This window comes from Fukomys damarensis, unplaced genomic scaffold (genome assembly GCF_012274545.1).
Source record: "Fukomys damarensis isolate Sample0158 unplaced genomic scaffold, DMR_v1.0_HiC HiC_scaffold_27, whole genome shotgun sequence".
NCBI classification, from domain to species: Eukaryota; Metazoa; Chordata; class Mammalia; order Rodentia; family Bathyergidae; genus Fukomys; species Fukomys damarensis.
Window position 1 is genome coordinate 14491013 of NW_022900939.1, and position 19043 is coordinate 14510055.

At 36.9% G+C, this 19043-nt stretch overlaps 1 protein-coding gene across 3 annotated transcripts in view; it reads right to left on the reverse strand.

Annotated features, from left to right (window-relative positions):
• The window catches only part of Trim44 (tripartite motif containing 44), a 109889-nt gene that overhangs the window by 79823 nt on the left and 11023 nt on the right, over positions 1–19043 (reverse strand). The gene's annotated exons all lie outside the window — the stretch shown is intronic.

The window sequence follows — 19043 nt, forward strand, 5'->3', positions numbered from 1 at the left end:
TTTTTTTTTTTTTTTTGGTACCAGGGATCGAACTCAGGTCCTTCTGCTTGCGAGGCAGGCGCCGGAAACACTGAGCTAAATCCCTGGCCCTACTTTGAACTTTCATGTGCCAAATCAGAAGTATATAATATTATACATTCTTATAAAAGAAAACAATCTGAAATTTAATTGAAATGGAATTACAGTGTAGTGATTAAGAGCAGATATATAAGATTTCAAATTTGAAGTCTGTCATTAACCAGTTGACTAATCCAGAGCAAAATACAGATTTTCTCAAAATCTTTCTCTCATTTATAAAATGGGGATACTACTAGGAAATTATGGGCTTAAATAATGTTTGTAGAAGTATTAGCAAAGTCTGTGGCATAAAGTAAGTGCTTCAAAATGTCACCTGTTAATGTTATTGTTATTACTACAGTGTAGTGGTCTACAGAGTACAGTAATACAAAGTACTGAGTGGCCCAGTGCCATCTGGGAAAATGGCAGAGTGATAAGCAACAACTCCTCAGCCTCTCAGAGATTTGGAATCCTGGCACTGGAAAATAACAACTTGGAGGAAAACAAGAGAAGTAGCAAAAGCCTTCCTTACCCTTTATATTTATTCCAGGGTACAAGGCTATTGGTTGGTGCCACTCAAACCCAGGGTGGGTCTTTTGTCCTCAGTAAATCCATTCAGCCAAATCCAGAACTATGCTAAACTAGTCAGTGGACTAACTCAGTTATCACACACCCTAATCCAGCTGTTTTCCAAAAGTCCCACCTATGAGCACATGAGGCTTTGGGAGACATCAGATGTAAGACATAAACACCAAAAATAAACAAATAGGATCACATTAAATTAAACAGCTTCTACACAGCAAAGGAAACAACTAACAGAATAGAGACAATCTATAGAATGGGAAAAAAATTTTTTTTTGCCAGCTACTGCCCAGACAAAGGAATAATGTAGTATCTGGAATATATAAAGAACTTTAAAAAATTAGATCCCCAAATTTAAAGATCCAATCCAAAAATGGGTATATGAAATGAAGACACTTCTGAGATGAAAAAGTACAAACAACCAATAAATAGGTAAAAAATGTTCACCATTACTGGCCATTGGAGAAATGTAAATAAAACAACACTGAGATTCCATCTCACTCCACAAAGAGTGGCTATCATCAAGAAATCAACCACTAACAAATGCTAGAGTGTATAAACTGGAACAACCACTATGGAAATCAGTATGGAGATTCCTCATAAAACTAAAAACAGAAATTCCATTTCACCTAGCTATTCTCCTAGGTATCTTTCTGAAAGAGTTAAAGATATATCAGAGATGTATGCATATGTGTTTATAACAGCACAATTTATAATAGTTAAATCTTGGAAGCAAACTATATGACCATCAATGAATGAAAAGATAAAGAAAATGTATTTATGAACAATGGAGCACTACTCTGCTATAAAGAAAAATAAACTTGAGAATACAAGTTCCCAATGATGAATGTAACTGTACTGTTTGCCTAAAATGTACCAATAAACTTAATGGGAGGAAAAAAGAAAAATAAATGTCATTTGTAGGAAAATGTATGCACCTCGAGACCATAATGTTAAATGAAGTAAATCAGACACACAAGCCTAAATATCTCATATTCTCTTACATGAAAAACTTAATATATAAATACAGTGCAAAATAAAAGACAGACAATAGGAAAAAAGTTACTGTAATCCAGCATGGACAATGTGTCTAAAAATGTTACTTTGATTCAGTATAATTGTCTTATGTGCTTTATATGTTTTCAGGATAGTTAACTTGCTAAGAACTTATAAAATGAATAAAAGAATCTAATGCTGACAAAATGTTTTGAAAACAAAAGAAGGTGGAGAGGAAAGAAAATAAAAGAATTAAGCTGTATGTACATGTGCCAATTCCCCACAATAAATGTAATAATTCTGTACTTCAAACATGTACTAATAAAAATAAAACATTTTTTATTTTTTCCCATTAAGTTTATTGGTACATTTAAAGCAAACAATTTATATTTATCATTGGAATCTTGTACCTTTACATGATATATCTTGGTTTTTACTTTTCCCCATACCCCTTCCCTCCCTTTACCTTTCCCTATTTACAAAGACTTTGTTTCCATTTTTTCCTCTCTTCATATTTTTTTTCTTTTCCCTTATTCCTTTCCCCTCCCCTTCCCATTTCCCCTTCATCCATTTTCTTTTCTTTTCTGGTACCGGGGATTGAACTCCAGCCCTTGCTCTTGCAAGGCACATGGCAGAACCACTGAGCCAAATCCCCAGCTCCCCCCATTCAGCCATTGTCATCCTAAAAATAAAACATTTTTAGAAAAAGAAAAATACTGTGGACCCCTAAAGGCAAGCACATATATATTTTTCCTACTACCTACAATTAAAAAGTGAAAATAATTTTTACATATTTTATAACTCAGTATGTCTAAAATATTATCACTTGAAACATGTAATTGCAATGAGATTGTATATATACATACACATATATATATATATATATCACACAATATTAAGCATTCCACAACTAGATTGCGCACACACACATACGTGTATGTATATACACAGCCTTTGAAATCTTACATTTTTTCCCTCCACACAGCCCAATCAATTTGTACTAGCTACACTTCAAGTATTCCAAAGGTACATGTGGCTCAGGCGCCACTATATTGGTCAGCGCAGAGCCAAAGCACAGACTATAGAGCCCCACTGCCTAGATTAAAATGTCAACTTTCCTACTACAAGTGTAACCTTAGGCAAATCATTTCACCTCTATTTCTATTTCTGCATTTCTATTTCTTTATCTATAAAACAACGCTAACTACAAAATTACCTATTTCATAGGGATGTAGAAAGATTAAATGAATTAATATAGGTCAAGATGTTTAGCACAGGCTCTGGCACAGGGTAAATACAACAGAAGTGTGAGGCCATTTTATTATTTTGTCTTCCTCGTGATGTTTTTCATTCCTTAATGGTAAGAACTACATCTCTCTCACATAAATGAATATTGCTCGAATGTCATGTGTTTAGTACAATCTAAAATCACAAGATCTAGTATATTTTCTTATCTCAATAACTTTATGGAGTAGGAACACTCATTTTACCAATGAGAAAAAGGAAGCAAAGGAAGATGACTATCATTTTTATAAGGGAACAAACAATAAAGAAGTTCAAGAATAAAGATCACAAATACCTTGTTTTCAAAACTAGTCTCAGGTTCAGTGACAGCATAACTTCCATTTTGCAGAAACTATTTAAATTCTTCCAAAACAGGATATACTTTGTAAGATCCATTTACGTATATTAAAATGCATAGGAGCTAAATCTTTTTTCTCCTCTAACATCCCTTTTTTCCCAAGCCTACACAGCAAAATACTGATCTAGCATAACTACAAACAATATCCACTTGAGATGTGCTCTCCGAATACAGCTTAGATCACATTTCCATTCTAGCTGTGGTTCTAAATGTGAATAATTTCTATTTTAATCTCTGTAGTCTCACAGAGACAGCTGAAAAGGAATCTAAAGGTCACATACCAACAGTGGGTGAGACCTAAAATACCTAAAAAAGGGTTAAGTTGCCAGACACAATCCTGCTTTTATGAGATGATCAGACAATAAAGCCTGTCTGGTGATATCATTTGTCTAACCTGCTTCTTATTGGCTGAACAAGCAGGTCACTTGTCCCTGGAAAGCTCTCTTCCCCCACATCCCAGCTGCCAGCGCCCATTTTAAGCTCTTTAGCAAGAACCCTGATGTAGTATGACAACTCCCTTGGCCCTGGAAAACAGAAAGGAATGCACCAAACTATGCCTTAAAACCTTCAGCAAAGAAACAGGATGATGAAGGAATCCCTAAGAAGCAGATGGCCTGTTTGCAAGCAGATGTGCCTTGTACAGAGAGATAAGGGAACCCTTTTCTTTCTTTCATAAAAATAGTGTGTGTCAGCAGAGTCCGTTCTCCTTTTCACAAAGCAGTATCACCTACCCAGGGGAGAGACAGAAAGAGGCACCTGAAGAGAGCCTCCTGCCAGGAAAATGCCCCCTACATTAGCCAGCTGACTCTGAGAATTATTCTCAAGATTAACTGGGCTCTGTGTTGAGCGTGCTATACACAGCCTCTAAATGAGTAAAGAAAACCTTCCCCAATGGCTTTTAAAAACTTTTTTTAAAAAGCAGCTGGACAAAGAGAAAGGCTCTTCTGGGAAGACCCAACCCTGACAGTTACAGAGTTAGTGTAAGAGTCCAAATGGAGGACCTGGACTAAATCCATCCCACCCTCAACCCCTGCTTTTTCTTTCTTTCCTTCTTTTTGTACCAGGAATTGAACTCAGGACCTTGCACTTGCAAGGCAGGTGCAGCATCACTGAGCTAAATCCCTGGCCCACCTACATTTTGTTATACCCAAGTCCCTTCCTGTACACCCAGGGCTCTTGTGCACAGGTGTTCAAGTTAGTGAGACATAGGTGTACCTATGTCTCCGAGGGGGGGTTATATGGCTTTGTCCACTTTCAAGCAAACAAACTTAGGACATTTTGTCAGGTAACTCCTGGGAGCTAGCTACTTGGGAGAGTGGTCTACAGGGAAACAGATATGATCAAAGGAGAGGTCTTCAAATGCAGAGGGCAGTGGTGGCAAACCTATGGCACACATGCCACAACAGGCTGTTTATTATAAGTGAGAGCCCTAAATAGTTCTCCATCAATGACACAGGGCATAGTCAAGTATGACTGCACACTTATGTAATCCAAGATATTCTGGAAGCTGAGGCAGGAGAATTATATGTTCACGGGAAATGTGTGCAACTTAGCAAGACCCTGTCTCAAAATTTTAAAAATATAAATAAAAAGGAATGAGAATGTAGTTCATCCTAAGGCTGTGGGTTTAATCTCTGATACTGAAATAAAAACAAAACAAAACAGCAGGGGCATAATGAAGAGGGCCTGGGGTTATCTGGATACCCAAACTATAGTGGTACCATTTTTCTTTTCTTTCTTTCTTTATTTTTATTTTTTGGTACCGGGGATTAAACTCGGGTCCTGTGCTAGCAAGGCAGGTGGCAGCACCCCTGAGCTAAATCCCCAGTCCTGTGTTATCATTTTTCAGTTATCTGTTTGCTGAGGGTAGTCCTTAATCAAAAGGTAACTGAACAGGAGACCACAACCTCATATGTCCATATGTCCCTTAATTTGTGGAACAGAACAGCTGCCCCAGGAACGTATGCTGTAATTGAGAAGCAGACCAGGAAAATAACTCATTTGGCTTTGTGGAAGTCAGACGATATCTCCCAAATGATAGGGCTAGTCAATGGCAAAATCAGAAATATCCAAATGAAAAAGATTCCTAACATGTACAACACAAGAAATTAGTATGAAGAATATATGAAAAAAAATACATTAAAAACACATAAGGAAGTCCTATAAATCAGTAAAAAAAGCCGAAAAGCCCCAAAGAAATCCCAACAAAGATATGAACATAATAGAAATGTGAAATGATTAAAAGATATATCAAAAGATACAAAAGATGCTCAAATTTACTCATAATTAAGATAACATTTCTTACTGAAAAAAATTTTAATCTGATAACAAAGTGTTGAGTGCTTTGGAAAAATTGGAAACTTCCATATGTTGCTGACAGCAGTGTAAAACTGAAACATTACTCTGAAATCACATGTCCAAGAAATCCATTTCTCCTTGAGAAACACTAGTACACATGTCAAGAGGGCATACACAAAAATATTTACTTTAGCACTGTTTGTAACACTGAAAAACTATAAGCACCCCAAGCATTCATCAATAATGCACAACTAAATGAACTGTGGAATTAACAAACTATGAAATTTAGCACAGCAAATAAAAATAAATTATATATGTACCTGAATATGTAAGACATACTGTAGAATTTTTTTTTAAAACTTGCAAAAATGGTAATAAATACTTATTTTCCATAGGCAACATATGTATGTAAAAGACAAGAAAAGCAATTACTGCTGTGACTGGTATTAGGGATAAGCAGGGTTTTAGATTTAGTTCAATGTATTCCTATTACTTGCATAAAGATTCAATATATTCAATGAAAGTAAGTAAATAAATGAATAAAAAAGAAGAGGAAAAGACAAATAGGAAAGTAGACTCCAAAGCTCCTCCTTCAAATGTCTCTTTCCATCAGTTTGCCTAAATATAATTACTCAGGACTGTTTCTTTAATACATTAAACATTTTAAATAGAAGGTATTAGAGAAGGTTCTTTATCTGCCGTTTATGTATGAATTTCAGGTGGCATGAAATCCCCAAACCTAAATTTTCACAGTCCAAACACTTTTCTAGAAAAAGATTCACAGAAACATGCATTGCACAAGAGAAAGGAGATCCAGGTTCTAGTCCTACTTTTGCTAACAACTGCTGTGTGAGCTTGGGAAAATCATTTTATATCTCTTGAGTTTTCTTTCTTCTTCATCTGTAAATGAGGAAGATTAACCTGTAGAGCAGAAGCTAAAAATATGCAGCCTGCAGAACTATTTTCTTTTGCTTTTAGAATATTATTGCACTGAGAATTTTACTTTATCAATATTTTAAACATCAGGAGATGATACAAGTAAGATGTTTTGTTTCTTTTAAAAATTTGAAGAGGATGCTTATATTGGATTCCCATTTCCAAAATGCAAAAATTGGTCTGAAACTAAGTGGCAGCAACTGCATTAGGCCAAACAAGCTCCACCCAGCTTCACTGGCACTTCTCTCATTCAGTTTACCTTTCTGTTTCTTGGACACATCTAAAGTTGCTACCCCTGGAAGCAACTATCTCTGACAAGTTTTTTACTTCTATGGTTCCTTATCTTGGACAACAAGGAAGTTGAGACATCTTTCTTCAAAGGATCATGGAATACCTGATATATATTCTTCTATTCATCTCCAAAACACAAAAATAATAATGGACACAGCTTTTAAAAGTGGGCATGAGAGCACTGTATTATGGTGCACACCTAAAATCTCAACATGGGAGGTAGAGGAGTTAGACAAGAGGACAGAGAACTCAAGGCCAGCTTATGCTCCTCAGCAAGATCCTGTCTTACAAAAAAGTGCATGGGTTAAAAACAAAGCTGAAATTCGGTATATGTAAACACCAAATAGTTTCTCTGGTGTGAGAAACTGAAAGTGTAAGTAAGGATTGAAATGTATAAAAGTAATGTGAACAAGGAAGAAAAGGTGCAAAGGGGAAGGGGAAGTGGGAAGGGTAGGAGTAGGGAAAAGGAAAGAGGGAAATGGAATTAACACGAGAAAATGAAAAAAATGGAAAAGGCTTTGCAAGTAGCAAAGTGTACAGGGGTTGAAGGGTGGGCACAATATGGGGGAAAATAAAAATCAAGATATATTCTGATGTAAGAGTACAAATCTCCAATGATGGAGACATATAGCTAAATGGATGCATACTGAGGCCTACTCAAGCGAAATAAATAGTTTCTCTGATGTGAAAAACTAAAAGTGTAAATAAGGATCAAAATGTATAACTGATGAGGTAAAATAGGAAGAAAAGGCCTAAAGGGGTAGGGGAAAGGAAAGGGAAAAGAAAAAAATATGAGAAAAGGAAAAAACGGAAAAAAAGTCTTTCTAAATATGGAAGGGTGGAGGGGATGAAGGGATGGCAGGGGAATGGGGAAAAAATAAGAACCAAGATACATCATGCAAAGGTACAAGATCCCAATGATGCCTGTTAACTTGTATTGTACACCTAAAATGTACCAATAAACTTAATGGGGAAAAAAACTCCAATGATGAATGTCATTATATTGTATGCCTAAAATGTACCAATAAATTTTTTAAAAAAGTATTTCCTGACAACCAGTTTACCACCTTTATGAGTCATTCTAGATTAATGCCAATAAGCAGCATGGCATCAAAAGGAAGTTGTATGAGAGCAGGAGAATAAATATAAACCACATAAACATTCTAAACTTGTTCCTAAATACTGAAATCTATATGCCAAAGAATCAGAAGATGCTGAGTTCAGAAAGAATAATGGTTAAAACCCAATAACGTTTTGGGTTTTAGCCTCCCACTCCCGAACCCATCCTACTGGACTTGTGTTGATACTGTATTTCAAAAAAAGAATCCCAAATTTTTTTTCTTCAAAAAAAGAATTCTAACTTTTTGTCCAACTTTCTGTCATTTTTACAAAAAGGTCTTGTTTGGGAGAAAGCAAAAAAGGATCAGAAGGTTAAATATCAATGTTCTCTTAAGGAAAGTTTTGTCAAAATGAAACAAAGCTAAAATTTAGTATCACCTTTGTATGAAAATCTTTATCAACTTCTTTAAATTACTTAATTTTCTAACCTCAAACCCAGTCCTGTTAGGCAATCACCGCTGGTTACTCAGACCCAAAACCATTTTTAGACTTGAGAAAATCCATCAGCAAGTCTGATGTTTTGCAGTCCTTGTAATTAAATCCAGGGCTTTGTGCATGTTCTACCACTGATTTATATCCCTATCTTTTCTTATTTTTTGTTTTGAGGTGAGGTCTCATTAGGTTGTCCAGGCCAACCTAAAACTTGCAATACTTTTTTGCCTCAGCCTCCGAGTGCTGAGATTAGGGGTATGTGCCACCATGCCGATCAAAAAGTCTTTTAGATTTAACTGTGAATTGTAAGATATATACAGCTATTCTTTGCCATCTCTACTACTCCCTTTGTAGTATAAGCAGTAATATTGCTCCCACTATTGCTACACTGTAGTCCATTCTCCACCCAGAAACTAAGTGAAATTGCAAGAACATAAACCATAGCATTTATTCCCTTGCTTAAACAATACAAGACCACTCAGAATAAAATATAAAATCCTTATCATAGCCTATTTTGTAACCTGACTTTATCTACTCCTTACTCATCCTCCAGCCATGACCTTAATGATCATATTCCAGTCATCCTTTTTATCACCCAGCAAGCTAGTTCATCTCAGGACCCTTACATTAGCTATTCCCCGCACATGAACGATTATGACCCCAGATCATCCCACTGCTAGCTCTAATTTTAGCCAGGTCACTACTTCCTAACAGTCCTCAGATCCTTAACCAGATTTTTCTTCTCATTCCCTCATCCTAGGCACTCCGTGACTCCCTCTCTAGTTTATTCATAGCATTCAGCATATTTGAAATATTATTATTTAACTTATTTACTGTCTTTGGTTCATAGATTATAAATTTCATGACATCAAGAACTTAGAACTGTTCATTGTTAGGTTCCCTACTGACAAAAATACTTAGAAGGCCGGGAATTTAGCTCAGTGGTGCTGCCACCTGCCTCACAAGCACAAGGTCTCTAGTTCAATCCCCGGTACCACCCCCGCCCCAAAATAAAAAATACTCCACTTGCAAAGTCAAAGGCTTTTAAAAAATGTATGTTGAATGAATGATGAGATCAAAAGAAACAACATACCATTCACTTCAAATAATATATAAACATTTCTTAAATATCTCAAAAAATTGTGGTAAAAATTAAATGGAATGTTAGGAAGCTAATAGTACAGAAACTAACAGATGCTAACATAAGATCCTAATGAGGTAATTGACAATGTGAAATAGGAAGAAAAGGGCTAAAGGTGTAGAGAAAGTGGGAAGGGTTGGGGAAAGGTAATAAGGGAAAAGAACAAAAATATGAGAAAATGAAAAAATGGAAATAAAATGTTTGTAAATAGGGAGGGGAGGACGGGGGAAAAGGGAGGGCAGGGACAAGGGGTAAAAATGAGAACCAAGGCCCGTTATGTGAAGGTGCAAGATCCCAATAATGAAAATAACTGTACTGTATACCTAAAATGTACCAATAAACTCAATAAAAAAGAAACCAACAGATGCTAAACTCCCAATAAATTTGAATTATTGTTATTATCAATTGAATAACTATATATTGATTGAATACTAAGTATCAGGTATTAAACTAGAGAAGTACTAAATAAAAATGAACAAAACCATTTGTTAATAATCAAAATACTCTGTAGAACACCCAGAAAATCTTCTGAGATGAAAAAACAGTTTCAGAATATTTATGTATTAAATACCTTCATATAAAAAGTAAACATCAGAAAAGTGTGTCAGTACAACTTAGAAAGTTTAAATGTAAGGGTACAGGCAAAATAGCATGAAGAAAAAGCCTATGTACTTGGGTGTGGAATCTACTCAAATCCTAGTCCTTCCATTTACTAGGTAGGTGACCCTTACCGAAAAATCTCTTTGAGTATCAGTTTCCTCATCTGTAAAATGGGAACCATAACAGCACAGCTTTTTATGGAACTATACTGAAGATGAAATAATGTATGAAAAGCACTTGGCCTCAAGCAGCTTAATAAATGAAAGCTATTACTGTATTGTTATCTCTTATTTCTAGAGCTGTCTAAAACTTCAACAGACAAGTTTCTATTCTCTCTTAGTTTTTTAACTGCAGCCAAAGTGACATTTTCATCCTTCACACAAATGAACTCAGAATCTACTATTCATTACTAGTTATAACCTGCCAGCATTCACACAGGCCCAGAGTACAGAAATCTCCTTGTAATTTATCCTTAAATTCAATGCCATGACTGCTTACTGAAAAGAAAGTATGTATTATTTTCTAATCTGAAATTAAAAGGTAAATTTCCCCGGCCTCCCCTTGGCTTCTACAAAAACTTCCCTGAGTTCAAAATGTAAAATGGAATCTACAGTGGACAACGAACAAGACTTATGAATCTAAAATTAGACTTACCAGCTGTGTTTTGCTTAGCTAATTCATAAGGTACTAGCAGACCACTGGAATATATAGGAGCCTCTTCTCTTGAAGACAAGCTTTTAACCAGTCTGTCATCTCACCAGATTAGAGCAGGCAGAAGGAGCAGAAGGTGAGTGGGCTGAACAGTTTTCACCCAAAGAAATGTGAAGTTCAGAACATCTACTGCTGCCAGACTAGTCTGGAATTGAACTCAGAATAGAACCTTCAATGGCACCCTAACGGTAATAAAAATAAGAGTCACAAATAACTGAGGGCTTATTATATCTCAGGCAATGTTGTGCTAAGCTCTTGACATCTATGATCTTATTTGTCCTCATTATAACCTACCAAGAAGAAACAATTACTACATCCATGTTACAGAAGAAACCAAGATTCAGAGAGGCAGATTAAAATTTCCAGTATGACACAGCCAGAAGGCAAAAGAGCCAGGATTCAAACCTGCAGACTGCAGACCAACTGGGGCAATACTTTTAACATTCATTCTTCCATTTTTCTTAGTAACAGAACCTCAGCTTTTACTGGACATACTGTGGCCTACATAAATGGCTATTTCTTAGCCTCATTTATAACTAGATAAAACCATAGGATTTAGTTCTGGCCAATGAAACCTAAGCAACAACACGTGCAACCTGTGAAGCCTCTTAAAATAAAGGGGTGTATCTTCAAGTTCTGGCTATCATCTTAGTCTATAACAAAGACTAACTAAGAATTTCAAAGCAGAACTGGAAAAGACCTAGGCTCCTCATAACTTCATGGTTCTTCCCACCTTAGACTACCTAAATCCAGATTTCTTCCACATAAGAAATAGCTATCTTGTTTGAGTTGATGTTACTCAGGATTTTCCTAAGCTATTTCTTTACTTTAGATGTTGCTGAATTTAATCCCAATATAAATACTGACAAATGAAATCATTATGCAATACTATCTTTCAGCTGTTCATTAATGCCCTGGGACTAGATGAAATTATTATATTTCATATCATACATGTAGTAAATATTTCACATGTCTACCACCCAATAGGCACTGTGCTAGGTGTTGGGAACACAAAAATGAGTAATACAGGGCCAAAGATTTGGCTCAGTGGTTCTGCTGCCTGCCTCATAACTGGTAGGGCCTGAGTTTGATCCCCAGTACCCACAGAAGCAAAAAAATAATAATAATAACACAGAGCTATACCCTTAGAAGGGTTCACAACTGATAGAGAAAGGCATGAAAAGAGACAACCCTGATACAATATGCAATATTTTAGGCTGCAATAAATGTGTACATGTTGTTGTAATGGAAACAAAAGCAAGGACTACCTAACTGCCTATATTTACCTACTTATTTTATAGGCCCACCTCAAACACTACTTCCTCCAGGAAAGAACTCCTGGTTCTATGACTCCAACTTAAATTACTTTTTTCTCTAAATTTCATACAGTATACTGTTTGTATCTCCCCTTTCTACTTAAATACAAAAAAGCATATGAAAAGACTATCCTTCTATTAGGCTATAAGCTTCCTAAAGTAGGAAATTCTCCTTATTCTTTTTAACATACACCACACAGCTTACCATAGTAATACTGAAGAATTATTCAGATACATAAAATTAACTTTAAAAAAAAAGACTCAAAATTGCAGTTTGGACATTGTTATGCTCTGTGTCTAGACGTCTGTCCCAAAGCCTCATACAGTCTTACATGGGGCATATCATAGGTGGCTGAATCTAGAGTATATGATTGATGTATGCTGCAATTCTAGGATTAAGAGTGCTAGGATTGAGGGTGGGTGATTACTAAATAAGTCCACTGAGTGGATTGACATCTCCCTAATCCCAATAGACTGGATACAATATAAGGGACAGAAAGAGGCCTGTCTCGTCCCTAGTTGCTTGGCTGCCTTCTGCCCACCATGTACTGTTCCTTCTCTGCAATGCCTGTCTGCCATGCCATACTGCCTTGGAGCCAGCATATTATGGACTGAAACCTACACAAATTGTGAGCTAAATAAACCTTTCCGCTTTTAACTCTGGGTGTCAGGTATTTATCTTAGCGAGGAGAAAGGAAACTAAAATAGAATTTGGTACCACAGAAGTGGGGTGATTGCTGTGATTGTACCTGACCATGTGGTTTAGGAGCCCTTGGAACTGGCTGGGGGGAAGGGGAAGAGTTAGGAAAGGTTTGGAGATGCCCACTGATAAAAGTAGAGCTGGAACACCTGAGGCTGTACTTGATAGGAGATTCTGGTCAGAGCTAAGAGGAACAGAATGCTGATAGAAATTCTGCTGGTAAAGACCAGATTCAGGAGGTTTCTGTTGGGAAGAACTGCATTGGCTGTTGGATTCAAGATGATGTATGCTATGCCTTGGCAGAAAGTTTGTCTGCATTTTGCTCATAACCAGAGATTGCCTAAGAATGAGATTATGGGCGGTAGACTAGTTAATCTGGCAGAATAAATTTCAAGGCAGTCTAATGTTGAGGTGGTGGCATGGATATTATTACAAGCTGTTAGCCAGATTTATTTTAAGAACCAAGAGCAAAGAACTGAGCAAAATAATTTAAAATGTTTTGAGTTTGGCCAGAAAGGAAGCTCCAATAAAGTTGTGGCCTGCAAAGATGAACAGAGGAGAAATTGGTCACTGAAAAGATTAGCAAGAAAAAGCCAAGTATTGTAGAAGACAACAGAAAAGACAGCCTGAGGACACCACAAGAACCCACATGATTCCAGCCTGTGCAGCCTCAGAGTTGCAAAGGTGAAAATCTCTGCTTTGAGAAGTGAGCCCCAGAGCACTATGTGCCAGAATGGTGGCAGTCTAGGGAAAGTTGTTCCTCAGGATTTGGTTCATAGACATTTGACCCCTACAGCCAAGAGAAGAAAGCCTGACTACTACTCCAGCTGGTGGCAGACCTTAGCATCATCTGCATAGTGCTGATTTTAGGTGCACACAGAATGCAAGAGTTGTGAGGTCAGGAAGGCTTCCATTCAGATTTCAGAAGATGCCCTAGGAGGTCAGGCAGTGTGCCCTTCAAGGGCAGTGTCTACAAGTTTGAGTATGAAGCCAAAAGTGCAATGGAGACCCCAGAAGCTTGGAGAAGCCAGGAACATGGATCATCTGAGGAAAACTGCAAGGAGGGAGCAGTGCTGGCCCAAGAGGGAAGTCGTGGGACGTATAACCACTGGCAGTGCCATAAGGGTAGAGCCACACAAGCCTTTTGGAGTTCATAATTTACCATAGATTACCAGGGATGCTGGAAGTGGAACTGTGAGATTTAATGTTTGCATTGCTGGATTTTGGTCTCGCTTTGTTCACATTCCTTGCTATCCTTTTGTTTGTAACTTTTGGAATGGAAAGGTCTATTTTGTGCCACTGAATGTTGCAAGTGTTTAACTTTCTTTTCATTTGTATGGGGCTTGCAGCTAAAAGCTTATCTTAAATCTCAGAGATTTTGGATTTTTCAGCAATGGTGAAATTGTTAGGATTTTGGCAACTGTTGGAGATGGACTAAATGTCTACTGCATAATGGGATGTGCATGAGTTTTTGAGGAGCCAGGGGCAGGATGTTATGGTTCATATGCAGATGTACCCTCAAAGCTTGGTCATAAGTGGGGCTTTTCAGAGGTGGCTGAATCTACAGTATGTGACCAATTCTGATTTGTGGTCCAATGCTAGGATTAGTGGTGCTAGGATTAAGGGTGGGTGATTACTAAATCAGTCCAAAGATTGGTTTGGCACCATCCTAATCTCAATAGCCTGGATACAACATAAAGGACAGAAAAAGGTTTGTCGTTATTGTTTTGCAACCTTCTGCCCACCATGAACTGTTTCTTCTCTAATGCCAGGTTGGTTAAATACCTATCACAATGACACACACACAACTAAACTTTACAGGGCCAGGCCTCTAAGTTTCTCAACCTATTTTCACTCTAGACACCTATCAGGACCAAATCTTTTGTTTCAGATTCTTGGTCTATACACTGTGTCTCCTATTCTGAAAGGACCAGGAGCATCTTTGCTCCTTTCTGCAAGCCAGAAAGCTCAGCTTTGGTTCCAGGTATTAAAACAACTCACAGGAGTAACTGCATAAAACTGAGCTGTCATCCCAGACTGAACTCTATCCTCAAGTAGAAAACATAATTGGCACTGTCAAAAAGGGACCTCTAGCTTTGGACTTAGGTCAGAAAAGGGGGGAAAACTGGATATACCAATGAATAAGCAGGAAGGGAAACGTCCCTATGGTAATTATGGTAAAAGAAAAGCCAAAAACACATAGTCCTCTACCTCCAGAGAAGCTAAAGAAAAATAAGCCTGATGTATCAGCAACCTTATTCTCAAAATCAACTGTTCATCTGTATAAAATCCTATGGGTTCATTCTGTTTCACTGAAAGGTCAAAGAAAAGAAAAAAGAGCACTGGGCTCATAGAATAGCAAGTAGGAAAAGCCTGCTCCTATTCTCTCAAGGTGGTCTATTCACACCCCTGGCTAAGATCTGTCATTTTCCCACTATGTGACCATGGGCAAATTATCTGACCTCTCTATGCCTCATTTTCCTAATATAATAATATTATATTTAATAATATTAATATATCATTAAAATATTTTTTATTAAATATATTTAATAATATTAAATATAACAACATGTATCTCTAGGACTATCATAATGATTAAGTTAATATGCATGAAACATTTAGAAAAATGCCAATACAAAAGTATTAATAGTATTATCATTTTTCATGAGTCAGGCTGTGATCAAAAGTTGACTAGCGAGGGAAAGATAAGGAGACATTTCAGGTTGGTGCATGAGAGTTAGCACTTATTCATGGGGTTCCACAGAAAAGGGATAGAAAGTACTAAAGAAGATCACTGTTTCCCCAGTATCAACAGTAGTTAAATCATGTTGACAGTATGTACCCATACTCTATGGTCTTCCTTCCAAAAATTCATATCTTAGTCTGACCATATGATGAACACAAGACAAAGCCTAATACAGGGCCATACTGCAAAATACCAGACTACAACTGAGAAAGACATCAAAATAAAATCTGAGGAACTGTCAAAGATGAGCTTCAGTAGATATGGTGATTAAATATAATATAGTATAACAGGATGAACTCCTAAAACAGAAAAAGGACACTAGCAGAAAACTATGGAAATGTGAATAAAATATGAACTAAAATTAATAATGTATCAATATTGGTTGATTAGCTGTGAAAAATGTATTATAATAATTACAAGAGCAACAACATGAGGCTAATGGGAATTCTCTACGCCATTTTTGAAATTTTTGGTAAACTTTAAATTATTCTATAATTGGGCCAGGGATTTGGCTCAGTGGTTCCACCACCTGCCTTGCAAGCATAACCGTCCAAGTTCAATCCCTGGTGTATGTATGTATGTGCATATATATATATATATATATATATATATATATGTATATATAATTAAATGTTTATTTAAATAAGAATGTATATGCCTGGGCCTCATCAAAGATTTTTGATTCAATAGCTGGGATGGAGTGAATCAGTTACTTTTTAAAGAATTACCTCTCACAGGGGATTCAAATGTGGAGCCAAAGCTAAGAAACACATTGCTCACTTAACTAACGTCACCTCCTATTTCTCTTTCATTCCACTCTATTCCATAATGGCCTTTTTGTTATCCTTTCAACACCCAAGTTCTCTACTTACAGACTTTGTATTTGCCATTCTGCCTTAATTACTATTCTCCCAGACTTAAAAAAAAATTCTTAAAAATAGAATTTTAATTATTAATGTTGTGGTAAGAGTACAAACTCTTATCAGGACATGATTTGATGGCTTTTTTCCCTCTACCTAACCCTTCAAGGGCCTTCCAGTCTCTTTAATGAAGCACCATTGCTGCCAATATTGCATCCCCTGAAAGCTCTTAACAAATGTAAAATAAATCCCCATAAATTAAGATTCCTCTCATAGAGTATTTTCATTTGTGCTTAACAGTACATTATAAATAAATTTAACAATGTCATTCTTTCAGTTTCAGAGACAACTATTTCTTTTAGAAGATTTGTATCAGCTAAAATAATTCTCTCTGCTATGAATAAAACTAGTATACTAGCAACACTAAACAGTAACAAAATAGCAGCTATCCCTTGCATCTTTGCAAGATCTCATAATTTAGGTTTCTGCCAATATGCCATATGCTCAGAAATGTCTTCCATAACTACCTTTTCAAAAAGTAACCTCATGCTCCCCCAGGCTAACGAGGAGAAGCCAAGGAGTTGACCTGCCAGACATCACCCCCACAGCCTCTAGCCACTGAGCTGCGCAGACATCTGGACCCACATCACAGAGGTACAGGAAGGTCATAAAGGACATTGTTCTGAGCTCCAGAAGATAGAGCAGAAATGAACAACAGAAGGAGGGCCTCTCTCAGGCTTCTCAATGAAAACTGAAGCGCACTGAAAAAGTGAAGAAAATCTCTGCAATAAAGGCACACCAGACCTTTATTGGTAAGATGGAGGTAAGTTGCTGAATGGAGGGATCACCACCTCTCATCTGAACCTGGACTATCTTCAGGGGAAGGGCAGCTGGAACCTGCAGTAGAACCTTGCAGAGTTCAACCCTGCAGGTGGTTAGGGAGCTCAACTTGAGCTTTGCAGCCAAAATCAGCCCTAATCTCAGGGGTCTGCTGCTAGCTTGCTGAGACTAACCGACTTAGATCTGCACACTGCTGCCCACATTGTCTATTGTGACAGCAGAAACATACCATGAAGGAGGCCCTTCATTTTTCCTTTAAAAGTTATTTTTTTCTTTTTCTTTTTTAGGGGCTGAGGATTTAGCTCAGTGGTTCTGCTGCCTGCCTCACAAGCGCAAGGACCTGAGCTCAATTACCCAGTACCAAAAAAAAAGTCTTCGTTTTATTTTTAAATTTTCCTTCTGTTTTCAAATGTCTTTGTTTCTTTTTTCTTTTTCTTTTCTTCTCTCTTTCCCCTTCTCTCAACTGTCATTAGTTTTAAAGGAAAGTAAATACAGTTTCTAGCTTCCCTATTGCTGTTAGGTTGTTCTGTTCCTATCTTTGTTCTTTCATTCTATCTTTTCCCCTTGTCTTCAACAGTGTCCTAGAGATTGCGTGATATTCCTGTTTCCTCTGGCCTCACTTTTAAACTTTCCCTATCCTTCTACCTATCTATCCCTCTCTCCCCAACTCCAAGTTCCCATCGTGAAGGGTAAAGTTGCTATATTGAAGAGTTTATTCAACATAAAAATATTTTGGGCTGGTCCTCAATTTTTATTTAATTCACACAGTGGTTAAAGATGATAAATTAATAACTACAACAAATTGTCAGTTTCTAAGCTGTGCTTGATGCTACTGTTATTGCTGATTGTTATCACTTGAGCCAAGATGTTGTGATTGATTTAATCAGTTGTCCTTCCTGATATACTGAATATGAGATTGCCTAAGAGTCATTAGAGACTCAAAACCTAAAGTCCAGCTATATCTGGAAGACACCTCTAAGAAGCAATCGTTCCATAAGAGTTCTAAATACAAGCAATAAAGATACCTACAATAAGGAAGCCCTTCACTGAAGTATCAACCCCGGAATTAAAGCAAAACATTACCAACAACAAAAACAGAAATGAGAAGACACCTAAAGTAAAGTGCAAACCCAGGCTTCTACTTACCAAAGGCAAATTTTGGGGGAAATGAGGTGGAAAAGTCTGATAATTAACCACCTGAACACCCTGAACTGATAGCACAGGAAGGAACAAAACAGATGAGTAAGGCTCTAGAAAAATTCAAAACAGAAATAATTTCCCAGATAACTACAGAGATGGTGAGCAGAATGAAAGACATAATTAAAGACTCTACAACAGAAACAGATTTAAAAAAAGAAAAAAAGATGAGTTCAGAACCATAATGGAAGCCATGAATATCCAACACAGGAAAGAAATGGAATCCATGAAACAGATTCAGAGATCCAGAAGATTAAAAACTCTACTAAAAGTATTTGCAGCAGAATGAGCCAACCTGAAGACAGAATATTAGATATAGAAGACAGGATGGAAGTCAGTGAAAATAATAAGGGACCATGAGAAATTGATCCAACAGCTCCTAGATGACACAAAGAAAAATAATATAACTGATAAAAAGTCCATGAAAAAGCAGGAGAAAGTACAAAAGACATACAAAAACTGTTCACAGAATGACAGAAAACTTCCCAGAGGAAAAGAATTTGACACACAGGCAAGTGAGGCATATAGGACTCCAACTAACCATGATTTACAAAAAAAAAAAAAAAAAAAAAAAAAAAA